Below are 12,196 nucleotides of genomic sequence, written 5' to 3' on the forward strand. Positions count from 1 at the left end.
TGCCTGGTGTGAAAATGGGAAACCATGGAAAGCCATCTTCAGGGCTGCCGACAGTGGGATTCGAACCCACTCTCTCCCGGATGCAATATACAGCTTCGCGACCCCTGTATCTGTTTCAGGGAATAGTTTGTCCACTGTAAGCCACTTGTTCGACCATAATTTATCAGCACTAAAATGGGCCAGTTAGGCTGCAAATTTCCCTTGAAAGTTTTGCTCTCTCCGAGTGGTGGTGATTTCCTCCATTGTGGTTACTTTGAAGTAAACTTCATCTTGACTTAGATTCAATGGTTAATTAAGGCCACGGCCGCTTCCTTCCAACTCCTAGGCCTTTCCTATCCCATCGTCGCCATAAGACCTATCTGTGTCGGTGCGACGTAAAGCCCCTAGCAAAAAAAGATTCAATGGTGTGTAATTCTCATCAGCCACCCGCACTATTTTATGCAATTGTGACACATATTCTCTCTCTCTGCCTTGCCCAAAATTGTGCAATATCAACAATCCTACGGCTTCCAAGTTTCCTGTGAATATTTATTCCTCTCGATTCCACTTTTTTGGGTGAAGGATACCTACTTCGATTATTATTATTATTATTATTATTATTATTATTCTGTTAGGATCTTCTAGGGACAACGTGATAATTTTAACGCTTCATCCTTTGTTGTTACTTCTTCCTCCTCCAATACTCCTTCATCTGCTCACTATGCCTCCTTCTCCTCTCCTCAGACCATTTTGAGCCTGTTTTCTTTCTCTCGCGACGTTGGAATCCTTCCACTTTTAACACTTTCTTTCTAAAAATCTCGCTCTTTATTGCTTCTTCTTCCCTTAGGCTGTTTCTTTCCAAATCTTTCTTCACTTCATGAATTCAGGTTGTTGTTGACTTCTTGCTCCGAAGATATTTAGAGATCTGTTTGGTTAACCTGTTGTCATCAATTCTGTATAAATGGCCTCTTCCGCATTGTATCTGTTACGTTTCCTATGTTACTTCTTGATTTCCAGAGTTCTGTAATTCTTGGCGGGCCGAGTATTTTCCGTATAATTTTTCTTTCCAGTACATTATTATTTCTCTCTTTAACGTTAGGCCTACTGAGGACCACGGGGCTCGTATCTACTCTTCGGAAAAGTTGTTGCTTTCTTCTTCTTCTTCCAATACTTCTTCATTTGCTGACCATGAGCCAGCTTTCTCTCCTCTGTCCACTTAGTTCCTGTAGTCTTCATACCTGTAAGGGACGTTGGGAAAACTCCGTGTCGGATGGCTTCACGGAACAGTAGTCGGTCATGAGTTTATCCCAGTGGGATATCTAGTTGTTCCACATCCGACTTAATTGACGTGATCCATTTGTTCTTAGAAGCCTTACTTCTTCCTGTTACTGTGAATACCCTGTTGGTGAGTCTTTTGGAATCCAGATGGGCCAAGTGTCCATAAAACGTTAGGCGCCGTTTCCTTTTAGACGTGACGATGTCCTCCTGGTGTTCATACAGTTCATCATTATGGCGTATTCTGTAAGTGCCTCCTTCCTCTCTGACTGGTCCTAATATCCTCCTCAGGATCTTCCTCTCTTTTAATAGCTTTCTGAGTGGGCCCTTTCTAGCCATTACAAGGTACTCGGAAGCATACAAAACAGATGGTTGACGAACGAGTGTAGTGTCTGAGTTTGAGGTCCTTGGAGATACTACGACAGGAGTGATAACCCCTTTCAAACTTAGTACACCTGGCATCTATGGCTAGGTTCTCGCTGTGATCGCAGAGATCATTCTCCCAAGTACTACATTATTATTATTATTATTATTATTATTATTATTATTATTATTATTATTATTATTATTATTATTATTATTATTATTATTGAAAATGAAAACCTACAACCTGTTTTCCAGTCATTGACCGGGTCAGGGATGGAATGAATGAAGCAGATATAGGCTATTAGTACGATGGGGTTGCCACTCCCAAAGTCATTTATTAATGACTGATAGATGCTATGAAATGAGAATGGAGAGTGTTGGTGGAATGAAAGATGACAGGGAAAACCGAAGTACTCGCAGAAAAACCTTTCCCGCCTCCGCTTTGTCCAGCACAAATCACACATGGAGTGACCGGGATTTGAACCACGGTATCCAGAGGTGACAGGCCGACGCGCTGCCGTCTGAGCCACGGAGGCTCCATTATTATTATTATTATTATTATTATTATTATTATTATTATTATTATTATTATTATTATTATTAGAGTTGTAATACTATATAGTACATACGAGATGAAGAAGATATTTAGAAACATCAAGTTCCTTGCTATTTGGAACTAACTTTACATCATACAATCAGTAAAATTTATCAGAAAGTTTTTAATATAATAAATTACGGCGCATTGTGTGTTCGAAGAGCGCTGTAATTGAATTACTGTCCTGGGTTATGTTATTTCGTGACCCCGTTCCTTCAGCTTTATCTTCTGTACTAACACAAGTCGTCTGCTACGAGAATAGCCCTAGCAATTGCGTGATCGTCACAATCACGTCGGTTATTGAATCTGCTATCAGTATTCCATCAACACTTTGCTCGCTTAGATTCTAACTGGAAAATTATTTCAACGTCATCATGCCTAACTAGCACCTGACATTCTGTAGTCACGGCAGCATGAATAATAGACTTGTATTTTTCATACAGAACGATTAGGACTGGTACACGGTAATTGCAGCTTAGTTGATGAGTGGCTCAGGTTATCTGATATTGAATTACGCAATGTCGTTATGTCAAAATGGTACAGTTTCACCAAATGCTGATTTGTTAAGTTTTCAGAATGTCAACCTTCATAAAATATGTTTTAAAGTATTAATAATAATAATAATAATAATAATAATAATAATAATAATAATAATAATCTTATGGCCTCAACTACCGTATGCAGACATTATGATATGACGACCGGGCGAGTTCGCCGTGCGGTTAGAGGCGCGCAGCTGTGAGCTTGCATCCGGGAGATAGTGGGTTCGAACCCCACTGTCGACAGCCCTGAAGATGGTTTTCCGTGGTTTCCCCATTTTCACACCAGGCAAATGCTGGGGCTGTACCTTAATTAAGGTCACGGCCGCTTCCTTCCCATTTCTAGGCCTTCCCAATCCCATCGTCGCCATAAGACCTAACTGTGTCGGTGCGACGAAAAGCAAATTGTAATATATATATATATATATATATATATATAGTTAGTGGGACGTAAAACAAATAACATTATTATTCATATATATTCATATATATATATATATATATATATATATATATATATATATATATATATATATATATATATATATATATATATATGATTTGTAGTCATCTAGGTTGCTTACGTGTCAAATTCGATATTCCGTTTTACTATACCAGACGACAGGAAACGGATCTCTTTGCCAAATGGTCTTTCTTCCGCCCGTCAAGAGAAAAAGAAAAATCACTGTCGAAGAGCAAATCTGGCAGAAATTGCAGGTCTTTCGAGTTGACGCCGTACATGATGAAGACGGCACAAACACCCAGCCCCCGAACCATCGGAATTAAACAATGAGGCTTAAAATCCACGAATCCGGGATCCTGTGGACGAAAGGGCAGCACACCGACACGAGGCTGACCTATTTAGCACTTTCAAATATCACCGGACTGATCCAGGATCGAACCTGCCAAGTTGGGGTCAGAAGGCCAGCGCCTCAGCCGTCTGAGCCACTCAGCCCGGTGCGATCTTGTAGAAGCTTTAGCAAAGTCAGTTACTACTCATTAGCACTAAGGCTGCTAGATGTCGCATTGAAAACTGAACAGCCGGGCTGAGTGGCTCAGACGGTTAAGGCGCTGGCCTTCTAACCCCAACTTGGCAGGTTCGATCCTGGTTCAGTCCGGTGGTATTTGAAAGTGCTCAAATACGACAGCCCCGTGTCGGTAGATTTACTGGCACGTAAAAGAACTCCTGCGGGACTAAATTCCGGCACCTCGGCGTCTCCGAAGACCTTCAAAAGTAGTTAGTGGGACGTAAAACAAATAACATTATTATTCATTAGAAAACTGAACAAGGAAAACTAAGTTGTGCTATTCCACGCGCCACGACACACTCTTTTAGGAGCCAATGATGTCCCCGTGTGTTAAAATATGTACAGTTAATCGTTTTTGCTTTCAGAATGTCGTCGCCTATATTCGTGATTTACTGAAGTGACGTGGTCAGAGTGTGTTCATGCATCGGTATTCTCAAGTGTGAGTTCCCAGTCTGGACTCCTGGAGCTCATTGAATTTCATAATATTGAATTACATTCTCCAGAATTTGCATGTTTCTGTGTTTACATCAATCCCCATGTCTATTCAGGTTTGCGCATCAATTATTATTCGCAACATTGCTCTCCCTTAACGACAATAATCTGTAACACAAACTGATGCTGATGACGACTTTTAAAGGTTCTCACTCATAGCTCTCAGGATATGTAAATAGTTATGATTATTAATTGAAGGAAATAAAATAGACTGTGATATGATAAGAGGGTGAAATCTGGTGTGGGCACATAGCCTACTTCTTTCGTAAAACTGCAAGGGATCTGCTTGAGGCTTAACGTTTCCATCCGACGGATGAATCACCATCAACAGTGTCACATATCCTCACTTCGTATGACTGAAGTCAGGCTTTTGCAGTGACTTTTGAAATTACGTACTGCCTCTTCTCCTGCCCTACCGGCCAGCATTTCGATGGTGGTATTTCTTCTTCACCAACGGTACTCGAACCCGCTAACCACGGTATAAGACCGTAAAGACCATGGCCACCAGGCTGACATGAAATTGTCTAACCCTACCACTCGTTGTCCAGTTCCATTGTTAAGCTCTTAAGGTAGTCTGTTAAAGAAGAGGTTAAATATCTAATTCCGGTGCAGAGAGTACCCTTACCCCCTTGAGAAAAACCTGGGAACTTCCTAAGGGTCGTAAAAGAAGACGGTCTTCTTCACCCAATGGTTTCTTCTGTATATTCTCTGTCCCCATAAAGATATTCACAGTCATGCGTTAGGGATTTTCAATGTTTTATGAACAGATTTGCAATCATAACCTTTAGTGTACTGCTCTTCTAGTGAGTTTAGATCAAGAACCACCAAATCGGTGCACTGTTGTGCAGGCTGAAGTTAGAGGTAAATAATTAATAATTACTACCATAGCACAAACCTGCGCGTGGCGATGTGGAAAGGAGGGGAAGAAAGGTAGTGAAGGGGGTAACTATTGCTGTGCTGTTCATTTGAGACCTTAACCCGCAATAAAGTTACAATTACGAGGAGGCGACGTGAACACTTCCGTAGCAACTATTGGTGTAAACGTTCCTCCCCTCCCACTCACGCCGTAGCAAATGGACTCGCCCATACACAAACTCATTTTGTGCACAGCTAAGGTTTTGTGTCATTAGATAGTAATCTACCTCTACTCGCTTGGCCGGGTTTTCCTTAATCGGTGATGTGTAGCAAGTGAAAGGGGGAAAAGAATTTGGTGATAACTGCCCGGCAGTCAATAATTTTAATAGATGCAATTAAGGCAAATATATTCTAAAGGGGAAGGATATAACAAAGTAATACTCATAATACGTTCACAATACTTTATAAAAGAGTTTATTACGAAATAGCTGGGTTAAAAAATAATTGTGGACATAAAAACATCGAGTCGAAAGGTATGTTTGGACCAAAAAAGAGTTTACGGCAAACTCAAGCGAGGTGTGCCTAACGAGCTGACAGGAAGTGTTGACTGTCTTCCTCCAGAAACTTACCAGTCCTTCCCGTTAGAGACAGCCGCTGTTCTATTCAACAAGGAGTTAGGAAACAGCCTCAGTATCATTAAGAAAACGAGGAAAGAAATGAAAAGCAGGCAATGATTTTCCTTTTCTTAACTTAATGTTACAGCAGTTGCTGAAAATGGTTTCCAGTTTCGATTTTGCAAACGCGGCGTCTGTGATAGGCGTCGTTATTCGTCGCCAGTAGTTTTTCTTGTCAGTCTCCTAATTTGGTTTTCAGGACCTCAGCTTTGCGTGAATTGTTCCGATAGATTTTCTGTCTCAAATTTCTCCACAAATAAAAATCACTAATACTGAGATTTTGAGAATGAATTCATTCTCCGTACACCGCAGTGCATAATAATAATAATAATAATAATAATAATAATAATAATAATAATAATAATAATAATAATAGTTTTAAAACATTTAATTAACAAAAACTTCTCTCATTTGAAGGTTGCCACAAGGGAAAAAGCATAATGAGACGATTTAAAAAAAAAATGGCTTAAAAGGTAATTTGTTGATTATATTATTTTTATGATGTCGTTAAAATACAAGAATTCTCTGACTGATAGCAGTGACATTATCTCGTGAAGCTAACAGTGATAGCAATTCTGGAAAGTCTAAATTAGACTCCTTCCAGAAATTTACTATGAATCGAAGAATAGTCCCTCGAGCCCCTGCTATTAATACTGTACTTTCACTTAAATGCCTCTCAGTCCATACGTATAATAAGGTATGGTCGGCTCATAGATCGGCTTCTTTTTATTATCAGCATTTTCTGATCTATGGTGATCTCGAAACGAGTCTTACAGGCCAGAGGATCTGGCAAAGGAACTGTTGCCTTCTGCCAGGTAGCCCCATGTTCGGTCCCTTCAGTGTGTCGTAAACTCGTCTGTGGTGGTCACTGTACATGTCTGATAATAAATGAAATAATTGACGATACATTGTGACCTGAAACGATACTAAACAAAATCTATCATTCACCTTGATGTCCGTATGACATTGAAAAGTAGCCTTTCTTTCATCAGCAACAAACTAAATGACTGAATTAAAACACAGACAAAACTTAATAGTGTACCACTTGTGGTGTCTCATATACTTATTTATCCCACTAACACGCGCGAATTGTAACAGAAACTTATATTTTACCTCGATAATACAATAAGTTTCATTTTAGTTCTCTTGTCAACCAATACATCACTGTGCATTGCAGTGAAAGAAAGAGCTGTCTCCGCCTGCATGCACAAACACCGTTGTTCTGGCGCTAAAAACATAACTGCGACCCAGTTGACGATGTTGGGTTGTGAAATGTATGGCTTTTAGTGCCGGGATATCCCAGGATGGGTTCAGCTCGCCAGGTGCAGGTCTTTCTATTTCACGCCCGTAGACGACCTGTGCGTCGTGATGAGGATAAAATGATGATGAAGACAACACATACGCCCAGCCCCCGTGCCATTGGAATTAAACAATTAAGGTTAAAATCCCCGACCCGGCCGGGAATCGAACCCGGGACCCTCTGAACCGAAGGCCAGTACGCTGACCGTTCAGCCAACGAGTCGGACGATGTTGGGTTAAGAATCAGGAACAAAACTACAAAAATCAAAGCCCTCATCGCAAAAGTAAATCGGGACCATTATACTATAGATTTTCCTCCATTTTAGGGAAAAAAGAAACCATTCACGCGTACGGTGAACCAAGTTACAAGAAAGAAAAAAAAAATTAAAATGTTGCCCGGTGTTATTGTTAGGGGATTGTTAGCTCGTTGTTAACACGTCTCAAACTGAATATTTAGTCCAATGAATAATAACCAACCACAGACTTTCAAAAATGGATTAACAGCAGCACAACAGAAGGTAATTGTGTCCTAATATTGTTAACGTCAGATAGGATGCATGGTATTGTAATATCACCCAGGTGCCCTTGATTAATATCTTATTTTATACATCATTTAGCTGGATACATTGTCAGCCAGTGGAGAAGATCGGTGTCACAGAAACACCACTACTCTGTGTGTTTGTGTGTGTGTGTGTTAATACATGAGGCTCATTTAGGTCGTCCCTCCTCCTCCCCTCCTCACCCCTTATATCCTGCTGGAACGAGAGCATTACATTTTCCACATGTATGCTGTCAATCATTGTGTCATTGGACCTGTCACCAAAGCACGTTGTGAAAAAAAAAAAAAAATAGGGAGAGAGATATACCTATATATCACTGATGCATATATACAAAAATTTAATTTCCTCATTTCCTCGCCAGCTCTCTTTTATCGGACCCTGCACTTCTCTGTCCCTGTACGATGCAGTATGATAAGTGTGTTATCATTGAAGGGGAACGCAGTCAACAAAATATTTTGATTAATACGTTATTGAAGTTTTTTATGCACCATGTTAATGAAACTCACATTCAGGACAGGTAATTTCCATTTTTTTCAGTTGGGGATGAGGAAGGGTAAAAATGATTTACTGCTTCAATCAAGAGCACAATGTTACACATTGCATCAGCTGCTATGTCACATAGTTTCCACTGAGAACGCCTCTCACTGCTAGCTGTTTAATGCTGTGTTGTCACGTTCCAAAGAAAGCGTTACATGGAGGTATCAAAGGTGGGATTTAGGGGATATAACCTCCCTAAAAATTCTCCAGAAATAAACAATGAAAGAAAGGAAAAATGTTGTCCGACTCCTTGGTTGAATGGTCAGCGTTGAGGCCTTTGGTTCAGAGGGTCCCGGGTTCGATTCCCGGCCGGGTCGGGGATTTGAATCGCGTCTGATTAATTCTTCTGGCTCGGGGACTGTGTGTTCCTGTTTGTCCCGACACTTTCCATATTCAGACAACACGCTATACTACCAACCACGGCAAAAACACGCAATATACGGTTAGCGTCAGGAAGGGCATCCGGCTGTAAAACAAGGCCAAATCCACATGTGCGTCACAGTTCGCACCCGCGACCCCACATATGTGGGAAAAGCGGTAGAAAAAGAAAAAGGAAAAAGTTATTAAATCGTGATCACTGGTTATCGATTATGAGTGGAAAACCACCTCGACGTTAGCTGTTAGTACTAGAATAATTCACAATACATGTTTTCGACATCTTTCATTACTATAAAATAAGCAAACGAAATATTCACTGTTACAATAACCGAACCCCATGGCGCAACAGCCCCGAAGGGCCATGGCCTACCAAGCGACCGCTGCTCATCCCGAAGGCCTGCAGATTATGAGGTGTCATGTGGTCAGAATGACGAATCCTCTCGGCCGTTATTCTTGGCTTTCTAGACCGGGGCTGCTATCTCACCTTCAATAGCTCCTCAATTGCAATCACGTAGGCTGAGTGGACCACGAACCAACCCTCAGATCCAGGTAAAAATACCTGACCTGGCCGGGAATCGAACCCGGAGCCTTCGGGTAAGAGGCAGGAATGCTACCCCTACACCGCGGGGCCGGCTCACTGTTACAATGGCATCATAATATTAATTTATGTTTCTTTCTATTTTCTCTCTTTGTTAATCCATTTACCCTCTAGGGTTGGTTTTTCCCTCGAGGGATCCCACCTCTACCGCCTCAAGGGCAGTGTTCTGAAGGGTGAGACTTCGGGTCAGAGTGACTCAACTGGGAAGAGGACAAGTACCTCGCACAGGTGGCCTCACCTGCTATGCTGAACAGGGGCCTTGTGGGGGGATGGGAATATCGGAAGGGATAGGCAATGAAGAGGCAACGAAGCGGCTGTGGTCATAAGTTAGGTACCATCCCGGCATTTGCCTGGAAGAGAAGTGGGAAACCACGGAAAACCACTTCGAGGATGGCTGAGGTGGGAATCAACTCCCCCCCCCCCACCTCCCTCTACTCAGTTGACCTTCTGAGACTGAGTGGACCCCGTTATTCGTTTATTCCATTGTAAAAAAAAAAAGTGCTGGCTGATAGTTGGAGCATATTAGGTGACGTACAGAAGTCTGAATGAAATTTCCAACAACTACACAAGCATCAGAAACTGTACAGATCAAGTGGCAAGGAAGATATGCATTTCCTAATGCTATTGGAACAATTGAACAATTCATTGTATTTTTCCTGTGGTCAGGTGAGTGGTTGGGTGGGACATATTAATGAGACATGTTTCGTCCCGCTTTCGAGACATCTTCAGCCATCAACAAGAACTATTAGAAATATAGTAAGGACATAATATAACCACTAGATAAAAAGTCTTTGTATCTTGTTGTAACCCCATGTATTGGCTTTTGTAAATAAAACCTTTGATTACATCATATTTATGTTCGTGTCAGTTTTGAAACTTCCCTGAATTATTACCAAGGGATTTATTGACAAAACGCCAACAGATGCAAAGATATTTTATCTGATGGTTCTATTATTTCCTTACTATGTTTTTAAAGGTTGTTGTTTGTGGCTGAAGATGTCTCGAAACATGGCTCATTAATATGTTTAATGTAGTCTTAACTATAAAGACGATTCACAGTATTGCAAAGGTGGAATATATGATGTAAGGATTTCACAAGTTAATACAGGACATGTAAATCAGGATGCTTGTGACCAAGGCTAGAGAGAGTGTCAGTCGATTAATTCACCTCCAACACTTACCTACAACTCGTAAAGATCATGCGAATAAGTTCCAAGACATTTTCAGTTATTGACGTCTGAAGTGTAGGCGATATGCCTGTTAGCTAGAATGGATCCATATATGTCTGACTGTGTATTAATTCATTTTTAAGCTATGTTAGCAAGATGAAAGAACGGAGGAAGAGCACAGAAAGTTTCGAAACAATAGTACTTACTCCGTTTACGACGATTGCACTTTCTCGTGCATTATATACGGTACATCGATCTACTCTGGAGACAGTTATGCCGGGTTAAGCTTGTTTGTATATCAGACAGTATCTATTAATTAACTACTGTAGCTTACCATTTGGAATGTATGTATATTAGTGGGGCTACACTAATTAACTATTACTATTGATATAGGAATGTATTGTGATGCAGCTATATAGTCCTCTGTAATATATTAATTAGTAGGTCTAATAATGGTAAAGCAATGTAGGGTTAAAAGCATTGAATTTCCATATCGAAAAGTAGGAGAAGTAATTCAAAATATTCCTTTGATTAGTTTGTGTATTTCGATTCGATAATTTATGTGGCATATCGATTCAACACAATTGCACAATTATTCAGTCAGGAAAAAAGTTTCCATCTATATTGACATTACAGATTGCTTTTTATTTATTCTAGTAAATTTCTTCTATCAATTTTTGTTTTTAGGGACAATCTTCTTCATGCATTCTCTCTCTCTCTCTAACTTCACGAATTCATTCGAATGCTGTCTTAACCTCGTTCGGTTTTTATATTTTCAAGGTAAAAATATCTCTATATTCTCTATATTCTCTTTTTATCTTACTCGTTAGTTTCCTTTGAATGACTAGTTGAAGCAGATTCTCCACACAGAAGGGTGCGCAAAACAAAGAGAAGACAAAGACAAACACTGAAGGACAGGACAATCTCTACGTCTTCATACACTGTTGTCTTCAAATGGATAGGCTCTCTCCTTATCAGTCTCAATTGTTCTATGTGTTATTCTCCATTTCTGCTTCCCAGCTTCCCCAAGAGGGCAGACTTCAACACTGACTGATTGGTTATCTTGATGTGGGAAGTGCAGGATAATAGGGAATCCGGATAAGCACATGAAATGATAGGAACAATGGGATAAAGACGAACCTCCTTCTATCTCTGCCATAAATTCAACGTCGACTCCGAACGAATGCATAAATATTCAGATACTTCAGTGACGTTTACTTTGCTTTCTTGACGGAGTGTATTATTAAATAGAAATTCGCACAATATGCATAAGTTGGTAATCATTTTTACACTAGTCTCTGGTCCACTCTGGTCCAAAACTCAGTTAAGGACACTTGCCTTTTTTTATACATCATGACATGGTAACGACGATCACAATGTTTGTTGCATAGTTCACAGATGCACAGTCCGTCTGGGTTGTGACGCTTCGTGTCACTGCAGCATCTGAAGTGGACTGCAAAACTTGTCATCATGTGTCGGAGATCGTAATCTGCTTGTTTCCATGTTGATGTAACAGCACTGCGTCTGTGGAATAGAATTAACTTATTTTCTTTTTCTTGCCCCGTATAACTTGAATTGCTTTGTTGAAGGCGTCCATAATTTCTAGAGACAGTTGTAGATGTAGCTCATCCAGTTAGAATGCCGTCAGGTGAGACCAAATCGATGTGATATTTGTTTTCAGAAGTTTTCATTCCGTGTCCAGCGAAAGCCTATGAAACTATAGTACTTGATGTCATTTACTGCTATGATTTTAGCTGTCGTTCTTTATTTGGTTTGGCTGGTAAATTTTGTGCCGTGTGTTTGAAATATGACTTCTAAATAAGTGAAATGGTTCACCTGACTCTTGTTGTTG

The sequence above is a fragment of the Anabrus simplex genome, chromosome 9 (assembly GCF_040414725.1).
Source record: "Anabrus simplex isolate iqAnaSimp1 chromosome 9, ASM4041472v1, whole genome shotgun sequence".
NCBI classification, from domain to species: domain Eukaryota; kingdom Metazoa; phylum Arthropoda; class Insecta; order Orthoptera; family Tettigoniidae; genus Anabrus; species Anabrus simplex.